The following is a 20,063-nucleotide window of genomic DNA, read 5'->3' as shown; positions in this document are numbered from 1 at the left end:
GGCCGGCCGTGCCAATAAAGTGTTAGCAATGAACAACAGATCGAAGGAGAGGTCTTATGATGAAGCGTCTCATCTTTTAGGATTGGACTAAAGCCTCTAATCCGTCCGATATGAGAGCGGATATCCTGCTCCGTTTTCGCTCACGGCCAGGTCTACAGATCTCAGATCAGCTCCTGGAAGGAACCAGTCATTTGAGCAACAGGGACAGAGCTGGGATGAAAACGCCAAGTGTGTGTGTGTGTTTGATTGACAGCTTGTTTTAAGATCAGTGCTTAACACAGAACGACAATGAGCAGCCTGCATTTATGCACCTGATTAAATCTGTCAAAGAAATCGCCTCAGAAATATTTTTACCATTCTGTTAATTAGTGACTAATAGATTGACAAGACCAAAAAAGAAGAAGCAGAAGATAAAAAAAAAAAAAAAAAAAAAAAAAAAAACATGGTTGCTCCTAGTGATGAGCACCAATATGACTCAATTAATTAGGCATGAAACCATACACTCGCTCCGAACAAAAAAGTATTTATTCGATTTTACAAGATTCGTAAATACTGAAGTCCCACTGTGACGGAGTCTCTCCTGTCAACACCAGCTGTGTCCCTCGGCTCGCAATGCACTTTTTTTTCCCCTGATAGCACAGAGCTTGGACAGAAACAAAAGCGCTCAATGATGTTATTTATATCCCTCGAACCGCTCGACTACACGCCCCGGACCTGACACGGGTTTGTAAGTGCGAAGGCAAAATGTGGACGCAACAGGTGATGAGTCCTAACTCGACAAAAGGACTTGCAGCAATCATCCAAAAAAAATTTTTTTCCAAAATTTACTACTCCTGCATCACAAGAGGACAGCGGAGGGGACGAGACGAGAGGAGAAAGTGAGGTGATAAAATTTTGTGTGCCATTTAAGCTTAATTATGAGCTCATAAAGGTTACAGGAAGAAGAGGGGAATGAGGGAGAGGAAACATGATAGAAGAGAGATTAGACAATGAAGAGGGGGCAGAATGAGAGGAAAGGCATTTTCACCCACTGAATGAGAAGAGAAGAGAAGAGAAGAGAAGAGAAGAGAAGAGAAGAGAAGAGACGAGAAGCGAAGAGACAAGCAGAGACGAGAAGCGAAGAGACAAGCAGAGAAAAGAAGAGAAGAGATAAGCAGAGAAGAGAAGCGATAAGCAGAGAAGAGAAGAGATAAGCAAAGAAGAGAAGAGATAAGATGTAATAAGAAGAGAATGGGAGAAGAGACGAGTCAAGAAGCGAAGAGACAAGCAGAGAAGAGAACAGAAGAGACAAGCAGAGAAGAGAACAGAAGAGACAAGCAGAGAAGAGAACAGAAGAGACAAGCAGAGAATAGAAGAGATAAGCAGAGAATAGAAGAGATAAGCAGAGAAGAGAAGAGAAGAGAAGAGAAGAGAAGAGAAGAGAAGAGAAGAGAAGAGAAGAGAAGAGAAGAGAAGAGAAGAGAAGAGAAGAGAAGAGAAGGCTGTTTTTCTTCAGGTGCTACTTCAGCCCTAAAGTACTTCAGAAACAGAGGGACTTTAACTGGCGCCCTTCAGACTCTGCTTTTGTCCTGAGGGAGCTCCTGAGCAGAACTTTAATTAAGTGTGAGCGAGCGTGTGAAGAGCGGGAGGTCTGGAGGTCTGGGATGGTCTCTGTGCGGGCTTCTCGCAGAGGTTAAAAGCCACATTAAATTCCCCACCAGCTGCTCTGGACAGTACAAAAGCAGCACCCAGTGGGAGGCCCGGCTCGTCTGGGCTTGAGGACGGAAACGGCGGCTGTGGTGACCGGAGTCAAGCTTCATTACTGTACGTGCGAGTCGACGCATGAAGCGGCTGTTAAACCCGGCGCTGAGACGCATGCGAGGGGGGAAAAAAGATTAGACGTCATGTTAGTGAGCTGCTCCGAAATGATAAGGAGTGAAAGATTAAAATGAATAAAAGCTATGCCTATAAAAGCGCTTTTGTGTTTTAAACGGGTGATATTTGATAAATAAAATAAAACGTAAATAAAAAGATGACTCTTATTATTAGGGTTGAGGGGGAAGTTTGTCGCTTGTTATTAAAGGGAAGCGAACTTAAAGTGCGCCAGAAAAACACATGCAGATGTTCAATTAAGCGCCGGAGCCCACGGTCTTGGCTCATGTTTGCGCTCCGGCCCACATTGTTTGCAGAGCAACAACCGTTGCCAGTAGCAACACAGTCCACTCCCGTTTCCAGGAGCCTGTTGCTAGGCGACCGGCAGAATACTTCCCAAACCAAACAATGCTGTCCCCAGAGCGAGCTGTCTATCTCACATTAACCAGAAACTTACAACAATAAATACGTAACCTATTCATTTCAGCCTCTCGGGGGTGGAGAGGGGCAAGGCAAAAGAAAGGAGGGGGGGGGGGTGGAAGAGGAAAGGGTGGTGTTGGGGTTAAAAAAAAGAAAAAAAAAAAAAAAAAAACAGCTCGGCTTCCAATTATATCCCTTCTACAATTATTTGTGGAGTTACTTTCAGGAACTTTGAGCCCACTGTGATCGGGAGCCTCCAGATCAAAACATACCAGGAATGTAAAAGTAATCAGGAAAAAAAAAAAAAAAGTACAAGGGAAACAGGAAAAGCTGTAGCTTTACACTTCTGTGCTTCAAAATCAACAACTATTTCACAAGATGGCTTTTCCAACCGCTGGGTGTGTGCTGATAATCCACTGAACAACACACTGCATTTTAACAAGCACACACTCAGGAAATATATATTTACATGTATTGGTTTTGCAGATGCACAAAGTCGCAACAGCTGAAAGTGCGATAAAAAAAAAAAACACAGCGAGTTCTGTAACAATCAGGACGGACACACAGACCAGGGTCAGTAAACACTCCAGAGATTATTTAGACTTTTTTTTTTTCTTTAACAGCGTTATAGTTATTACAGTCAGTACCATCAGAAATGTTGGGTTATTGGCCTTTTTGCTATCCATAATGTTTACTATTACAGTTAGCATAAATCTTACTCATCACTACAGTATGTCAAAAGTTTGGAAACACAGGGTCATTTTCGATATACATTTATGTTCATTTTGTTTCTATCTAAAGAGAAAAAAAAACTCCAAAAGCCAAAAACACGCATCAATTACAAAATTAATGTAAAGAAAGTTCTGTGGACAGAGGTGACATTTCTGGCTCGAAAAGAAGAACTTGTGTATAACGAGAGAAGATTGTTTTGGAGCAGGGAAGGTTGAAAGCTTATTTCAGGTAAAAGAAACCAACATGACAACCATTCCGCCCTTCAACACACACCATGCAACTCTGTCTGGAGTGCGGCTCATTGGAACCGACTTTAACATACGACAAGCAAGTTTTATTTAGAAAGCCTTCTGGAGTGATATCTATAATGGAAGGTCCTGCCCAGTCAGTGCACCTAAATGCTATTGTAACTGCTCTGGGATGAAGTGGATCACAAGAAAGAAATCTAGTGATCAACTAGTAAAGAACAAATTTGGCAAGTTTTACAAGAACTATAGCAAAGTTTTTCACATGAACGTTTGGAGAAACAAACTGTCCGGATGCCGAGAGCTTGTAAAGCTGTTCTTTATGGTAAGAGAGGATTTTTCAATGAAAATAAAGTCTGGACATGTATATCTCTGTTTGGTTGAAGTAAATGTTCATACTGTTACATGACCTAGTTTGTTGCATAGGTTAAAAAAAGAACATGCGCATGTCTCTCGAAAACCATAAACCAGACGATGTTTCTAAACTTTTGTCAGGCATAAATGTCACTGTTATTATAGATACTATGTTCTGGAAATGGAAGCTATTATACATATTACTTTGGAGAAAGTGCTGACGTTTTGATCAGAAATGTTGCCATTATTACAGCTGTGGTAAGAAATGTCAGAACTTTAACAGAATTTTTATGTAAAAACTGCAAACTTGATTTTTGCTGCAATTTCAGTAAAACGTTTGATTTAAACCAGTTTTATTTGTGTAGCGCTTTTGACAAATGGACATTGTCCCAAAACTGTTTTGGGACATCACTGTCATGCAAACTGCAGTCATAAGCCCTTGAAGCGGTTTGTTTATTTTAACTTACAGTTCACTTTAAATTTAGATCTCGCTGTGCTGAATTTGTTCAGGGTTTCACATTGCAAAAGACTTCTATAGCTGGGAAGTAGATGACTGATCTAAAAAAAAAAGAAAAAAAAAAAGAAAGAAAACATCTGAATGTATCTATATAAAACGAAACCCAGCTCAAAGGATGGACATCAAGAGTGACGAGGGCAAACTGTGTGTGAGTCAAGAACAGGTTTCATCTTCTTATTAAGAATGAAGATCTTATCCAAACTCCCATTATACACACTAGTGTGAAGACAAAGAATTTCTCACATACACACAACAATGAAAGCAAATTAAGACATAATTTCTACAGCAGAAGAAGAAGTTGGTCAGCTTGTCTCATTTGTTTTTGGTTAACGCAATAAATAAAGAAATAAAGAAATAAAGAGAAGAAGGAAATCATCAAGAGTTAGAAGGCAAATAGAAAGTACAAGACTACAAAAGGAAAGAAGGGAACAGATACGAAATAAAATAGACGAGAAGAGAAATAGAACAGAAGAGACATGGTGGGGCAAAAAAAGAGATGAGAGGAACAAAATAGACAAGATTCAAGACATAGAGAAGAAAACTTTAGAAAACAGAAATGAAAGAAGAAAAGTTATGAAAACAACAGGAAAAGAAGAGAAATAAATGGAGACGAGAAAAGAGAAAAATAAGGGGAGAAAAAAGAAAATCTGCAAACTCAGACTGATCTCCTCATCCTCCCTCTGTACTCCATCCATCACCACGACAGCCCATCGTCGCCATGGAGACCGTTTGTTCACACTTACAACTCGTCGCTTCCCCAGAGCCCTTTTCCCATCAAAGACACACACACACACTCACACACACACAGTAAACCTTTCCAGATTTCCACTCTCAGCCCGGTGGTGGAAAAAGGAAAAGTGTTTTGAAGCACTTTGAAGCGCAGCTGTGAGGAGGAAGCCTATGTCCTCCACATAAACTCTTACATGTGGGTGTTTCGACAAGGACACAGCCCCTCACCGTCCTCCCCTCCCCCGATTTCACTGAGGACAAAATGGAGCATCTCCAGCCCCCTGCTATTAAACCACCTTGTTGCCCATAGCGATTGAACAACAGAGGGAAAAAATCACAAGGAAAAGGAAACGAAGGTATCGACATGCCACTTCAAACATTTCCACTGGTCTCAAACACACATCCTGTCACGTTATTATTGTCATGTGGGTAAGAAGATTGGGTAAGAAGTGACCATGAAATTTCAAAAGCACGACAACCAGGTCGAAAATACCAGAGATTAAACATTCAACTTTTTCCAGTTTTCAAGTATATAATTTTAGCGATCATGTCCCCAAATAAATTGGGGCGCATTTGATTCTCAATGTGGTGCCGTGACCCGAGATTTGATATGATGCTTTTCTGATCATCGTGACTGTAATGGTTTTATATATGAATGACTGTTGACTTTGTCAGCACAAAAACGGGTCTTTCTTTTCTCCTCTGACATCAGCAGGGCTCTCAAGTCTCACGCATTCACCGTGAGACACGCGCGCGATCACCGTGAGACACGCGCGCGGTCACCGTGAGACACACGCGCGGTCACCGTGAGACACACGCGCGGTCACCGTGAGACACACGCGCGGTCACCGTGAGACACACGCGCGGTCACCGTGAGACACACGCGCGGTCACCGTGAGACACACGCGCGGTCACGCGCGGTCACCGTGAGACACACGCGCGGTCACCGTGAGACACACGCGCGGTCACCGTGAGACACACGCGCGGTCACCGTGAGACACACGCGCGTCTCAACCATTAACAAACCAGTAAATGTAATTAGATACTGTATTTAAGTAGCTTTATCGTGTATGTGTACTTTACTGAAGAATTTCCATTTGGGGAGACTTTTACTTTAACTTACATTTAAAAAACAAATACCTTACTTTTTACCCAACTACATTTTGCGAATTCGCTCGTTCCTTTTTATTATGAGAGGAAAAAAACCTAACTGGTCAAACAACAATCAGGGTCAGGGTTATCAGGACAGGTAACAATTAGAAAACAGCAGAGGGCGAGGAAAAGATTCAGACCAAAGAAAACGGCAGAAATTTTGTTTTTAACGGTTTATGAGTATACACAGCACTCAACACCAACTATAAATTCATGTTAATGGATGTATTTAAGACTCGTTCATGATCGTTTGATCTGGAAATCTACGTTCACTGTGTTTTAACTGTGATTGTTTTGTTACTTATTTTATGTGAAATGTGTTACTGTTGCTCCACTCGGCCAACAATTGTTGCTGCTGCTGCAGCTTCTGTGCCTCGCTATTGAAACCTTATGTAGCCCTGAACCTGCACTCATTTTCTTTTGTTTTCCAGTTTGTGTTTCTACAATGATCTTAAGGATTTATAATTGAAACGCTCATCTATTGAGCTAGCTTTGCAGTCACAAAAGCTGTTTGGATTTGAGTCACTTGTAATAAGGTAGGCTGAAAAGTAGCAACAAACTTGCTAACACTAATATAGTGATGATGCATTCTAATAGCGGTCTCAGTGACCTCCTAAAGAGAACCATATTTTTCCACCACAGTGTAAATAAAACATGGAATATAAAAAACAAGTTGCAACAACATTAACGAGAATTTGGTGATGTTTCAAACTATATAATCATACAATAAATATAAAGAAACATATTAGCATTTCAACACCAGTTAAACAGGTAGATACTACACTGACCACAAAGAGACTGTTGATTTTGGGACTGATGTAATGGGACCCACTTAAACAGGGCTATATAAGGTGAAATATCCAAATATCTTCTGAAATCCATCCCCCATTCTGGTGTGATCATGAACTGAAGACCTGTTTATGCACGACCTTAATTTCATTGCCAGAAACCTTGAATAGAGAATGGCAGTGTATCTTATACGTTTGGTCGGTTGAACGCAGCTTGACTGCTGATTCACATGAATAAACATGGCAACCTGTTGCTAGCAACTTCAGAGCATTTTTCCACCCCTTCCTTTTAGCGTTGCATCTTTTTAAAAAGAAAAAAAAAATTCCAGCAGCAAAAAGAGAAACGAGGGTCGAATGACACTTGCGTGGCAAGACCTGAATCACACTGAGCTGAGAGGGAAAAAAACTTCAGTGGAGTGTTCACCAGCTAAAAACTAGCATTTTACGGACCTGTTCGGGTAAATCTTTTTTTCGCGCCGTCTTCTCTGATGGATCCTGTTCAGCCGCTACATTCCAGCCTACCGAGTGAGCTAATGAGTGCTTTCTTACTGCATCAAGTTGGCCGAACAGCTTGAAGCCACAGACATACATGTCATATTTCACTCGTGTTTTCGCAGGTCTTTCAGTGCCAGCTCGGTTTAGACAAATTTTAAAAGGTCCATAAACAAAATGACTTCATAGCAGGAATGTTTAAGCGCAGTGAATTTAAAACAGAGCAGAAAAATACATACTTATCATTGGGGAAAGATGTGGAAAACTTCCTTACCCATCTGCCCACTCTTTCACCTCGTCTACGGCCGTTTTGTTTACTCGCTGTTTTGTTTATGATGGTACCTGTTCTTACATAACTGTGGTGCTCGTTTCATTGCGAAAACCCAGACATGCGATTTCCCATCACACGTGGATCCTCTTGATGCTAATTATATGTTTATATTCAGTAAATCAAAACTCTGCTTCTATAGCGTGCGTGTGCCATAAAGTGTTCAGCACATTACATTTTTCCACATGATGCTGAGAAAAATGTAACTGTATTGGATTTATTTGGGGTTATGAATCTACCAGTGAGGAATTTTACAAGCAAACTTTGGAAAATTATACTTTTCCAGCATTTGTTAAAATGGTGCCTTGCTCTTCATAATCATCTTTTGGTTTAGGTATATTCTCTCGGTTATTCCAAAAACAGGTCATGTGACACTTTATTTACATGCCACACCAAGTCACCTCCATTATTTGACATCTGATGGGACCCTGGTTTTGCATTTTGTGTGGCTTTTACGGTTATAGTTTAATTTCTATTACGGTTTATGAACATTTCTACTGGTTGTGCACTTATCCAAAACAAAATAACGGATTAGTGACGTTTTTAGAAAGCTGTGAATGCTGCAAGTGTTTGTTAGATACACTATATGGACAAAAAGGTTTGTGGACCCCTGATTCATAACTCTTGTATTTAGCTTTTTGAACAAATAAAAACGTTCTTTCGGCTTCTCCCATTAGGGGTCGCCACAGCGGACCATCCGCATGTTTGATTTGGCACATGGTTTTACGCTGGATGCCCTTCCTAACGCAACCCTCCCCATTTACCCGGGCTTGGGAACGGCACTAAGGCTTGTGCAACCCTAATGGCTGGGGTCGTTTCCCTGACCGGGAATCGAACCCGGGTCACAGCGGTGAGAGCGCCGCATCCTAACCACTAGACCACCAGGGGACCTAGCTTTTTGAACATTCCATTTCACATTTAGTCCCATTTGTTATAATAAATGCCACTCTTCTGGGAAGAGATTCCATTCGATTTTGGGTGAGAAGGCCTGGGGTATAAAAACGTTCATCCCAAAGGTGTTCAGCAGGGTTGAGGTTGCAGTTCTTGTTCAAGTGAAAGGAAGTGTGCGCCTCCAAATTTGTGGTAAAAGTTTGGAAAGAAAAAAAAAATCAAATATGGTTGGAAAAGTAATGTGTCCTAATACTTTTGTTACAATAGTGTAGGTTCCAACATAACTTTTGTTGTGGATATGTTATAAAACCGAGTACATGTAGGAGAGCAATCAGAGAGCAATCAAAGTGTGTGCAAAAGATACGGAAATGTATCTTATCTACGGTTCAAAACGTGTATCATGTCGGAGTAATAATAAGCACTAACTGTGTCAGAGTTATGAGTGATGATGGGTGTGGAACATGGAACGTGAAGAGGATATAAGCAACTGGAGAGTTTAAGGGTACAAATGGAAACTAACAAAAAAACTCCCAAATTTTGCAGCTAAACAAACCAGTAATCAAATCCAAGGAAACCTCTTTAATGCAGTGCAGGATGAGTGTAACACTGATTTCTGATTTATGACACCATTAGAGGTTTTTAATAAATAACGAAAAGTCAAAATCCAATCGAACAGCATGGTGTGAGTTTCACTCCAGCTGTGACGACGGCCGTGGCCTGTGTTTAAAACCCGGTGTGATGGTTTGACATGTTCTCCTCACAATAGCATAATTACAATTACTATGGAGCAGGAGTCACTTGGGGTTCGAATCAACAAGAATTTCCTCATCTATTCAGACGCTGGATGTGGCCTGAATGGGCTTTTTTAGGGGTGAAAAAGACGACTCTGCAAACACACGGCCCTTGAAGGCTGAGGATAAATGCACAGGATGTTCATATGGGCGGAGGAAAGCGCTCTGCGTTAGTCCGGGTGCTTAAAACAGGAACTGGAGTGAACTAGTGACCTCGGGCCTACGGTGTAATGAGGTTACGGTATTCTGCGGAGTGCTCAGATGCATAATGACACCGATGTCTTTGGAGAGCTCGAGCGGAATGCGAAAAGAGCCATTTTTCAACGATAGTGTTTAATTTTTTACCTAAGGGGAATCTCAGCCCTCTTAATGTGAGAATATTAAACTGGAGTGTAAAATGGTAAAGAAGAAAAAAAATAAATACACGATTAAGTGTGAGGTTATATCGGGAAAAGGGTGACATCTGAGAGCGCTCGAGCGTCATTCATTCGCTAACTAACTACGAGAAATCATAAATTCCAAAATTCAGTACAGCTGCAGTAGCGCCGTCTTTAGTAAACATGAAAAGAAAAAAGAAAAAGAAGAAAATGGCCAAAAACTTCTTTACTTAAAAAATAAAAAATACACTGAATATTGATGCAGACTGAAAGCTCAGATCAACGTATTGTCCGTGAAAATCATTTTGTTGCATTTTTACAAATTGAAAGACATTGTTTTCATTATAAAACAAAAGAGTGGGAAGTATTGGGTAGGGGTGTCTATACTGCCCATTTCAATAGACTGAGGAAAAAGAGGTTGGGGGGGGGGGGTTGTAACGAGAAGTCTATTATCATGTTAATCTAAAGCCCTCTGTGTTGGTGACAGGAAATGTAATTAGATGTTGTGTAGCCATGATACAAACCAGGTGGAATGTAAAGAACGCACTGATGAGGGGAGGTTGCAGCAAGGGCGAGTCTGTGTGTTAAAAACATTTTCATTTCTTGGCATGTTGTTACCTGTTGCTGAAGCCTGTTTAAAGCCTGTGCTGAGACATAGAGAGAGAGAGAGAGAGAGAGAGAGAGAGAGAGAGAGAGAGAGAGAGAGAGAGAGAGAAAGAAAGAAAGAGAGAGAGAGAGAGAGAGAGAGAGAGAGAGAGAGAGAGAGAGAGAGAGAAGACAGGGAGAGAGAAGAATCGGGATCCCACTCACAAAGCCACAATCAGTGATTGATTTCTATCAGCCCACACAGCTACAGGTGTTTAATGTATTGAGAGACTGAAACTATAAATCAGCACCCTGCCTCTCCCTCTCTCCACCTCTCCCCCTCTCTCTCCGTCTGTTTGCACAATCTCACCTCAAACAAACACCTCACACTCTTTCAGCATCAACATACTGAAGTGTCTGTGATTTTCACACGCAAATCCAACCAAACAAGCACAAAATAAGAAATCTCAATCAGAAATTTGCGTCTAGACGCCTTGATTCATCTCGATGAATTCTGAATTCTGATTGGTCGGAGGGTGCTTTTCTCTGACAGTAGCGTAGCTGCAGAGTAATCATGTGTGCTTAAATATGTTTTGTTTCTATAGCGACAGCGTGCACAGGGACTTGCACGCCAGAGGCTACAAATCAACAAATCAAAAAGGACCGAATCTGAAATATGGTGAATGTTTCCGTCAGGCGTTTATGTTCAACAGGCATTTTTGCATCTTGTGCTTGTTAAATGTAGACACAAAGGGATAAAAGCTACTAAAAAGGCTACACTATGCAAGCAATGCTTTAAGAATGATAAATAATATTAATAAAACTATAATGAATGGATATTTGGTTTCACCCCAGATGAAGATGGGTTCCCTTTTGAGGTGTCTTCCTCGTACCAGCTCAACAAGTTTTTTTCTTGCCAGTGTCACCATTGGATCGCTCGTTAGGGATAAACCTATATGCACTAAGCGTTAATAAATTAACTCAATGTCCATTGTTAAAACCGCTATGCAAATAAAACCGAGTTGAACTGAATTGAAGAAATAAACACTGTCAAACGAGGTGCTAGGCCTTGATCACAAAAAGAGGTGATTCAACAGCCTCAGGCTTTGAAAACGAGGCAATTTATTTGAATGGGGAGCAATTCATCCATTATTTGCACGTCTTTCAGTAGGAACTGAAGAAATCGGAGTTTAGAACGAATCAGTTGATTATAATAATTATTATTATCTTGCCATGACTCTTATTGAACTGAGTCTAGTTAATTCTTCTGCAGCTGATACTAGAAGATCCAGAGTGCTATGTTTAAAGTGGTTAAGCTCTTACAATAGCCAGAGAAGCATTCTTTTTTTTACCCTAAGCCTGACAAAATAAATAAAAGTGCACTTGACTCAACAACAAGGAAATATTTCGGCAGCGCTAGGCCGGCTGAGGACGAGCAGTGTTACAGAGGGGGCTAAATACAGCCGTAGTGCACATGCATACAGGGGTAAAGATGTCATCAAGAGCCATATCGGGCCCCACACACACACACACACACACACACCTAGAGAAACTCATTGCAGCTGTCAGTCTGAGAGCTGAGCTCTGTTAAAAACACGCAGCGGTGTAAGGTTACCGCCAATGCCGACGCCACTAACACAATCCCTGAGATGTGAATGTGGTCAAATACAGTTAAACACTGCTTAGGGAACTCTCAAACGGTTGAGTGAGTTTGAGTCGATCTAATCTATCTGCCAAAATTTCACAAAACTGATCTGTAAGTTGTAGGGAAATGCCGATTTAACAGATCGGATGCCAGTCCAGTCAGTGTTGAACAAGATGCAACATCATTTTCCACCCACCCTATCGAAAACCACCTGTCAACACCCCGAAGGTGCATGCGATTGCATGCTTCCTCTTAGTCAAATGGAGAAAAGTGTTATCTGTTGTCTTATACGTACTCAAGCAATAATTTTTGTATGGGAATATAAAGACTTTTTGTCAAGCTAACCGGTTTACTTTGTGTTATTACGGTATGAAAATTAGGACTGGGCAGCACATTGGAGCATTCACATGCCAGGCGTATAATTGTAATTGTATAATTTGTCTCTCCTGTTATCTTAAATGCACTCCCACGAATGAACGCTCCTGCAGGCTACACGCTTGGCTGCTCGTTTTTGTGAGCAGGTGAGGCGTCGAGAGTAAAAGGTGGAGGACGCAACCTCGCCTTCTTGATGTTATCGTTCGGCATACTGACTGACTGAGCTGGCCACTTTTGTTCCGAATTCTTCGGCGGGATGTTTTATTCGCCGAGCGACGATAATAAAGTCGTCTGAGAAGAACGAACGTATCAAAGGCTTTTAATCTGAGGTGGATTAAAGCAGATGAAACGCTCAGGCTGAGGATTACAGGAATAAGAGTTCTTCATCCTCGACATTTTCTCAAAGACTCTTTGCCCTCTGACCTGCCTGTGCATGCCACGGCTCCACCCGCAAGTCTAAAGAAAAGGGCTAACTACATTTAAAAAAAATTTAATAAAAATAAATAAAAAAGATATCCGTTTTAAAAGCTTGAGGCTAAAGGCCCGAGGGCAGCCCCTGTCTTTCCGTTACTCAGCCTGTATTTGTGTATCAAGTTGCCATGTAAACACAGCAGCTGTTCTGCTTCGGCTGGCTTGCAGTTTTCATTCCCGTTCCTTAATTTTCTTTCGTGAAGGGCGTATGGGACGGAATTAAAATGAGTTCAGAGTCCGAAGCCGGATTCAGAAACTTTGTCAAAACAAAAACAGCAAATGATACAGAGTGGGCTTCTTCTTCAAATACCCCAATGATTAGTGACCTGCAATTATTTCTTTTCAGAATGATTATAAAGAAAATGACGTGAAGGGTGGCAGTAATAACTACATGGAAAGATTTACAAATAGGAGAGATTACTGGCCTAAACATTACCCATACCAATGAGCAAAAGTTTACCCACTCACACTTTCAGGTCACGATATACACCCAAACCTCATCATGGTTACAGATATCACATGCCACTACATGCTGACTGGAAAAGTAAGGAATTGTTGGAAAACCTTCTCTTCCAATTGGGCGGAAACTCTCCTGACTCATTACCCTTCATCTGTGAGAAAACATTTCCGATGTACCAATGGGTGTGGTGTTGTCCGTGATGACTCCGCCCTCATCCACAGGGCACTAGGGCTCATGCAATGCTTTGATAAAGACATGGTTTCTCAGTCATTCAAAAATCCGAGTTGTATATTTGTATATTTCTAATCAAGCAGTGTTAATACCTGAAAACTGATTATCGTTTCCTGCTTTAAAACAATGTAAACACTATAAAAGTCTCGGTCAGGTGACAGAAAAGACGTGCAAAGTGAGTCTCATCCGGACCTTTGGCTGGGACGCAAGTGTCTGACCCAATCAATAATTAACGATGAATCCATGAATCATTTAATCCCTGACAGGGAAGGTCAATCCTGCCTGGAAAAACACCTATGACAACATACTTCATTGCTGAGGCACTGCACCGCACAATCACCAGAGACTTGTTTGGAGTCATGGGTAAGTTTTCTGCTCTGGCGATCCAGAAATCACCAGCACACCTGATACACACACACACACACACACACACACACATACGGCTGGAAGAAACTTGTCCTCGTCAGCTCCCTCGACTCCAAAGAGCAATCACTCTGACAGCCGGAGCCTCTCGTTAATGAGCAGATCAGAGCGGTCCTAACGTGATTAGCGGCCCAGAGGAGAGCCAGGACGAGAGTGGACCGCAGAGTCTCGTCAGCCTGTCTCTCTCCCCCTTCTCCTTTCTCTTTCTCTGTTTTTTTCGCTCGACGCAGCAATTACCCTCATTATCAGTACGGCTTTCAGAGGCATGTCTGCTCACTGATAAAGAGGGATCAATAGCGAGGCGGATGCGACACCTGGCCAGTGAGCCATTGTGACGAGAGGCACTCATTAAGGCGCTTTCCGGTGCTCAGGTGTAACATGAGCGCAAAAAATGACAGGGCTCGAATGAGAGGACCGGAGCCGTTGTCACGGCCGCTGGGCCCAACAAGTTCCCCGGTGAGCCTGACAGATGTGAGCGCTGAGCATAATGTGTAATTTAATCTACGCTGGCATTGCCGGTTGGAGTCATCGATGATCATCTCCGCAGAAATGTCACTGGCAGTGCAGGGGTTCCTGTAATAAATTTGAAACGCCCTCGCTACACATGTACCAATTTTAGATTTCATTCCACGGTAACTCCACAGCTTTGCCATGGTCTATAAATAAGCTTGTGATCTCATGATGGAATGAGATTTTGACACTTTTTCCCTAAAAGTCACCCCGTGAGCAGAATCATGTCTGAATGTCCAAAATAAGAACACGCTTGTCCTAATGCAACCCTTTGAACAGAACCGATCTGATCGTTAGGGGAAAAGCGCTGTCAAAATAAGCCTGCTGAGCTCAGCAGCTTTGTTTTGTGGGGATTGTCAGGAGTCATGATCTTCTGAGTAATTTTCCACGCATCCATACTATGCCTATTTAATCATAGGACATCATCATTTACATCCGATACCACATGATACCTTACGCTTCTGCGGTTCCAATTAATGCGATCGTTTTGTTTATTAGTATTTTTCTATTTTTATGTCTTGTATCCACTGTAACAAACACGGTGTATTGGGGCAGGTGATATTAAGGAAAGAAAATTAACTAGAAACACAAGCATAAATGTCAAACCACATCTAGTTAAAATCAGTGAGCAGTGGAAAAAAAGCCATATTAGAGGAATCGTCTACCTGAACCAGATGTTCCAGGACCTTTCACAAACCATTGCACAAATATCCTATAAAAGTGGGTCTAGTAGCCAAGACAACCCTGATATTCATATATAGCGCCTGATCAGTACAACCCTGGGCTAAGATGTGCCTTATCAAATACCTTCAAAGTTCAAACATGAGTCTAAATGGCTGTATTTAGTTTTCTAACTTCAAATCAATAAATAGAAATAATCAGAATGATATTCATTTGTTTTGTTTTTTTACCTGTGCAAAAACAACACTGAATTGTTATCAAACTCGTTCTGTATAACGGCTGGCATTTTCTTGCCTCAGCTTCAAAAGACAGTACGGCTTTAAAACAACCTTTTGCATCTGACGGAGCCGGGGGAACACTTCAGCTTTCTTTTTTATAAACGCTTTGGACATGCTCACGTTAAACTGTGATGCATGGTGAGTTTTTTTATATACATGCATCTACTATCGCAATACTATATGTTGAACATGGACATTGTAGTAGATTCCATGTAATGATTACAAACATGCACACAACCAACAAATAAGAAAATAAAGAAAGAGCATCACTAAAACCAAAACCCACAGCACTCAGAACTTTATGGAGTAGATCTAAATGTGATACTCAGAATCAAAGCAAGACACCCCAAAAGCAAGATGTACATCCTACTGGGATTAAACGTGATCCTAAATCGAACCAAGCCCTAAGATTTTCATAGGTTTAGTTTAGAAATGCAATTTTTCATTCTCATATAAAGGCTTGTGCCCCCCCCCCACAAAAAAAATACAAAATAAAAATAAAAAATTTAACTTGAGATAAGACGGCAAATAAAAAAAAATACGTTCTGAAATATTTCTAGAATTCATATCAACTTAAAAACCACAAAATGGTCCAGTAAAGGTGGTGCTTTCCTGCTTCTTCTTCACAGCTCGCTGTGGCTTCAAAACAACCTGTTGGTCCTGAGAGATCTGTGGAAAACACTCCGGCTTTACTGCGATCGAGCATTAAAACACTAACGGGAATAAAATCTCTTAGAATAAACACACATTAAACAAGGACGTACAAGTGATTCCTTCATTATTAAAATACTTTAAAGCATAAAACTGACCCGGTCTCGATATTGCGATATCGATGCCCGGTATCAGATCAGTACGCCGCATGGACGAGACGGTGATCAGAGATCAGACAGCTGAAATAAAACTCAACCAGTCCGGGTTGTTGATTTAATGCGTTCATGTTGGCAAATCTCAGCCTGTCACATTGCATCTGCTCATCCTCCAATAAAAAATAATGAATCCCAAAATATTCCCAAATTGATCATGACCATCAGAGACATTTCATTCATTCATTCACACTGAGCTTTAATAATAATCACAAAACCCTGCTTAGGTTTTCCATCGTTTCTTCCCCCACCACCAGATCACTCTGCCTTTAAATCAACCTGTTGCCTCGGAGCGCGCTGGGAAACACTGTTGCTCTTTCCTCTGCGGATTTTTAACTACAAGATAATGCAGGATCTATGAATCTTTTCGAGCTTTGATAAAGAAGTGTAGGAGATCCTTCAAGAGGATTTAAAGGGGGATTTCAGGGAGTCTGTGTGGCACACAGTAGGGACAAAACACCGTCAATACATGAAGAACGCTTTTCGATCGCAAAAGTGACTCAGGACACCGTTTTATAGAAACACAAATCGGATTTCTGGTCCAAATCGAGTGAATATACATTAGTCAAGGTTCCGACTAGTTTGAACGGATCACCGGAAAACTTTAAGCTAGCTACCGGGGGCTAACGAGAGCCGGCTAGCAAGGCAACAGCTAGCTCGAACAAGTTGAGCATTGAGTAACACTAGAAACCAAGTAAAGTTCCTCAAATTATGTAGAATATATTTTAGCCAAAATGAATTAACACGCATTTGAGCAACAAGTTTATATCCAGAGTGAACCAGAAGAAGGCGGTAGAGAAACCAAGCTAGCTGACTAGCTAACGAGTGGCAAAAGAAATCATACCGAGAGAAAAAAAAACACTGTTCACCTTGTTTTTTTCCAGGAGCTTCCCGGTAGTTTTCTTTTCTTTTTCGTCTTTTAGTCTCTCTTACACACTCATACACACTCTCGCACACTTTGAGCTTCGGCTCCAGTTTCCGCTGCTGCTGCTGCTGTTGCTCTCCGCTGTTGGTAAGGAACGGTCTCCAGGGCTACAGTCGCTATGGCGCGCGAGCGCTGGGGTCTCGAGGCAACTGTTGCTACCCTTTTTTTTTTTCTCCCCCTCCTCCTTCTCCTTCTCCCTCCCCCTCACTCTCCCTCCCCTTCCTCCTCACTCCCTCCTCCCCCTCTTTCTCAAGTTCCCGCCCCTCCCTCCTTTACGTCAATAGTGAAAAAGAAGAAGGGGCGGGGTGATGAGGGGAATGAAGGAAGGAGGAAGGGCGAGAGCGTGTAAAAGGTGGGGCGTGGTCTACCCACAGACCACGCTCCTCACACACGTATCCACTGTAGTAACCCGATTGATCGTGGTTTTCCCGCTACGGCGCGCGCCCGATTCGGCGCGTGCGCTTCCTTCTTTCGCGCCACTGTTAACCGTTTTAGCGCGCGCGGCGAAGTTTTTTTTTTTTCCCCTCAGAAATGGCGGGACCGCGCCAACACGTCTGTTTATGACTTCAGAAGCTATTATTCTTTAACTCTATTAGTTTTAGTGTTGTTTTGACACTTAAAATGTAAAACAAATACAGATTTATTCTATGGACGAAAACTTCGTTCCAGTGTTCGCATGGCGTTTTTGTCACTCCAAACATTTCTTCGATCGTATTAATGTGCAAACGTTACACCTTTTTTTAATGCTATGATATTTTCGATTATGTTTTAAAAGTTAAACTTAATTGCGAATAAACAATGTTGTAAATACGTGTGAAAAATGACCAGCGTGACTGCAATAAAATAAAATGAATAGTGTAATATAGATGTAAGTGTATAAATATGTGTATACGCAAAAGCTTTCATTAGCCATCATGGTTGTAATATAAGTGCTGTAGTTTCTCTGCTAAGTTTTATTTAGATAGATAGATAGATAGATAGATAGATAGATAGATAGATAGATAGATAGATAGATAGATAGATAGATAGATAGATAGATAGATAGATAGATAGATAGATACAAAAAAAACCCACAAACAACAGTGTGTTGAAAAATATTAAGACCAGGTTAAAACTATAATACACTGTTTACAACAGTGCAGTCAGGTGGAAATCTGAGAACCACATGTTATAGTGCATTATAGTGCAGTAATGATGCAAAATAATAATATAATAGTGTAAATGTAACTAACTGTATATAAGGCAAAACACTAACCTTTAAATTTTAATAAAAAAAATGTATTATGTTATATTTGTAAAGTATTGTGTCTGTATGTTGGTATGTACATCTGTATTGTTAACCCCTTTGTTGCATATGTTGCATGTGTTTTGTTTGTTTGTTTGTTTGTTTGTTGTGCTGATTTGCCAAGCTACATTCCTGTGTACTTGTATATTTGGTGAATATGGAGTTTCTGATCATGCAACATTATAATGTGCACGTTTTTAAACCAAAAACAACTTTATGAACCATACTAACGTAACTGGAATTACATTAATGAACATTGAACATGTGTTTTTCTCATGCTCAAAACATAAAAGCATGTTTTTTTTTGCCAGTGGTTCTCAAATATGTTGTAGCTGGGGACTTTAAACCATAAAATATATATAAATAAATGAACAAATTAAACAGAGTTTAAAAAGATATGGATGGTCAAAAGGATGTGAGTTCGATTAGCTAGCTAGCTAGCTAGCTAGCTAGATAGATAGATAGATAGATAGATAGATAGATAGATAGATAGATAGATAGATAGATAGATAGATAGATAGATAGATAGATAGATAGATAGATTAATTCTTCTTCAAAATAGATTCATCTCATGAGAATTATCTCTCATTAGTTATATTTCAGGCGATTTGTGACCAGTCAAAGTGGCTAATAACTATAAGAACCTTCTTCTTTTTCTTTCGGCTGCTCCCATTGTGGTCGCCACAGCGGATCATCTGTCTCCATACTACTCTGTCTCTACATCTGCCTCTTTTAAACCAACTACCTGCATGTCTTCCTTCACCACATCCATGAACCCCCTCTTTGCCCTTCCTTGTTTCCTTGTCCCTGGCATCTCCATCCTCAGTGTTATACCTACCGATATACCCCATGTCCCTCTGCAACATGTCCAAACCAGCCTCTTTCACCTTGTCCCCAAAACGTCCTACATGAGCAGTCCCTCTAATAAATTCATTTCTTATCCTGTCCATCCGTGTCACTCCCAACTTCAACTCTGCAACATCCTCCTGTCTTTTAGTCAGTAACAACTATAGGAACCTAAATAATAAAAATGATCTCTTAGAAATATCTAATTAATAGTTATATAATATCTTATTATATAACTACATGGATTATAATATAGTTTATTATACTATATTTTCAGTTATAGATATTACACAGACAAAAAAGAGACAAAAAGTCTGTTTAGTGAATTCACTAAGAAAATAATCAGTTGTGGACTTCATATTTATATGTGCAAAAGAATTTACATCTTGTGGGAAGGGGCATCTAAATGGTTTAGGATTTCCAAAAGGTTGTTAGTTCCAATCCCAACATCACCAGACTGGCATTTCTGGGGCCCTGAGAAAATGACATTGCATTATTACAAAGAAACTGGAAAGTCCAAGCTTTTCTGTCAAGGGGTGGAAAACATAAACAGACTCTTTACAAATACATTCAATAGATGCTTCCTAACAGAAATCACCAGCTACATTTTTGTTGAATAATGTTTTTTCAAAATTTAGTTTTGAAATTTGATTATGTGTATTTTCCACTGCACCAGTCCATGTGAATGAGCTGTTGCTATACGCAACAACATATTAGACTCAGAGCATTGTTATAAACCCGGAAAGCTCAGGCCTATGACACAGTGAAGAACTTTTAGACACTAAATGTTTTTGTCTTTGTTATAGATATTACCCAAA

The 20,063-nt window shown here is 40.7% G+C and overlaps 1 protein-coding gene across 5 annotated transcripts in view; it reads right to left on the bottom strand.

Annotated features, from left to right (window-relative positions):
• rfx2 (regulatory factor X, 2 (influences HLA class II expression)) overlaps positions 1-20,063 on the bottom strand; it is a 45,396-nt gene that overhangs the window by 23,529 nt on the left and 1,804 nt on the right. For 2 of the 5 annotated variants that reach the window (XM_083554915.1, XM_083554917.1), the window contains exon 1: positions 17,059-17,300. The exons of 1 other annotated variant lie outside the window; for it this stretch is intronic. The gene's annotated coding sequence lies outside the window, so the exon portion shown is untranslated. Of the gene's footprint in view, positions 1-17,058; positions 17,404-20,063 lie in introns of those variants that run through there. 2 more of the 5 variants (XM_083554913.1, XM_083554916.1) reach the window with 2 other exon arrangements.

Source organism: Silurus aristotelis (genome assembly GCF_946808225.1).
Source record: "Silurus aristotelis genome assembly, chromosome: 11".
NCBI classification, from domain to species: Eukaryota; Metazoa; Chordata; class Actinopteri; order Siluriformes; family Siluridae; genus Silurus; species Silurus aristotelis.
The sequence above is the reverse complement of the archived record's forward strand: the minus strand, read 5'-3'. Positions and strand labels throughout refer to the sequence as shown.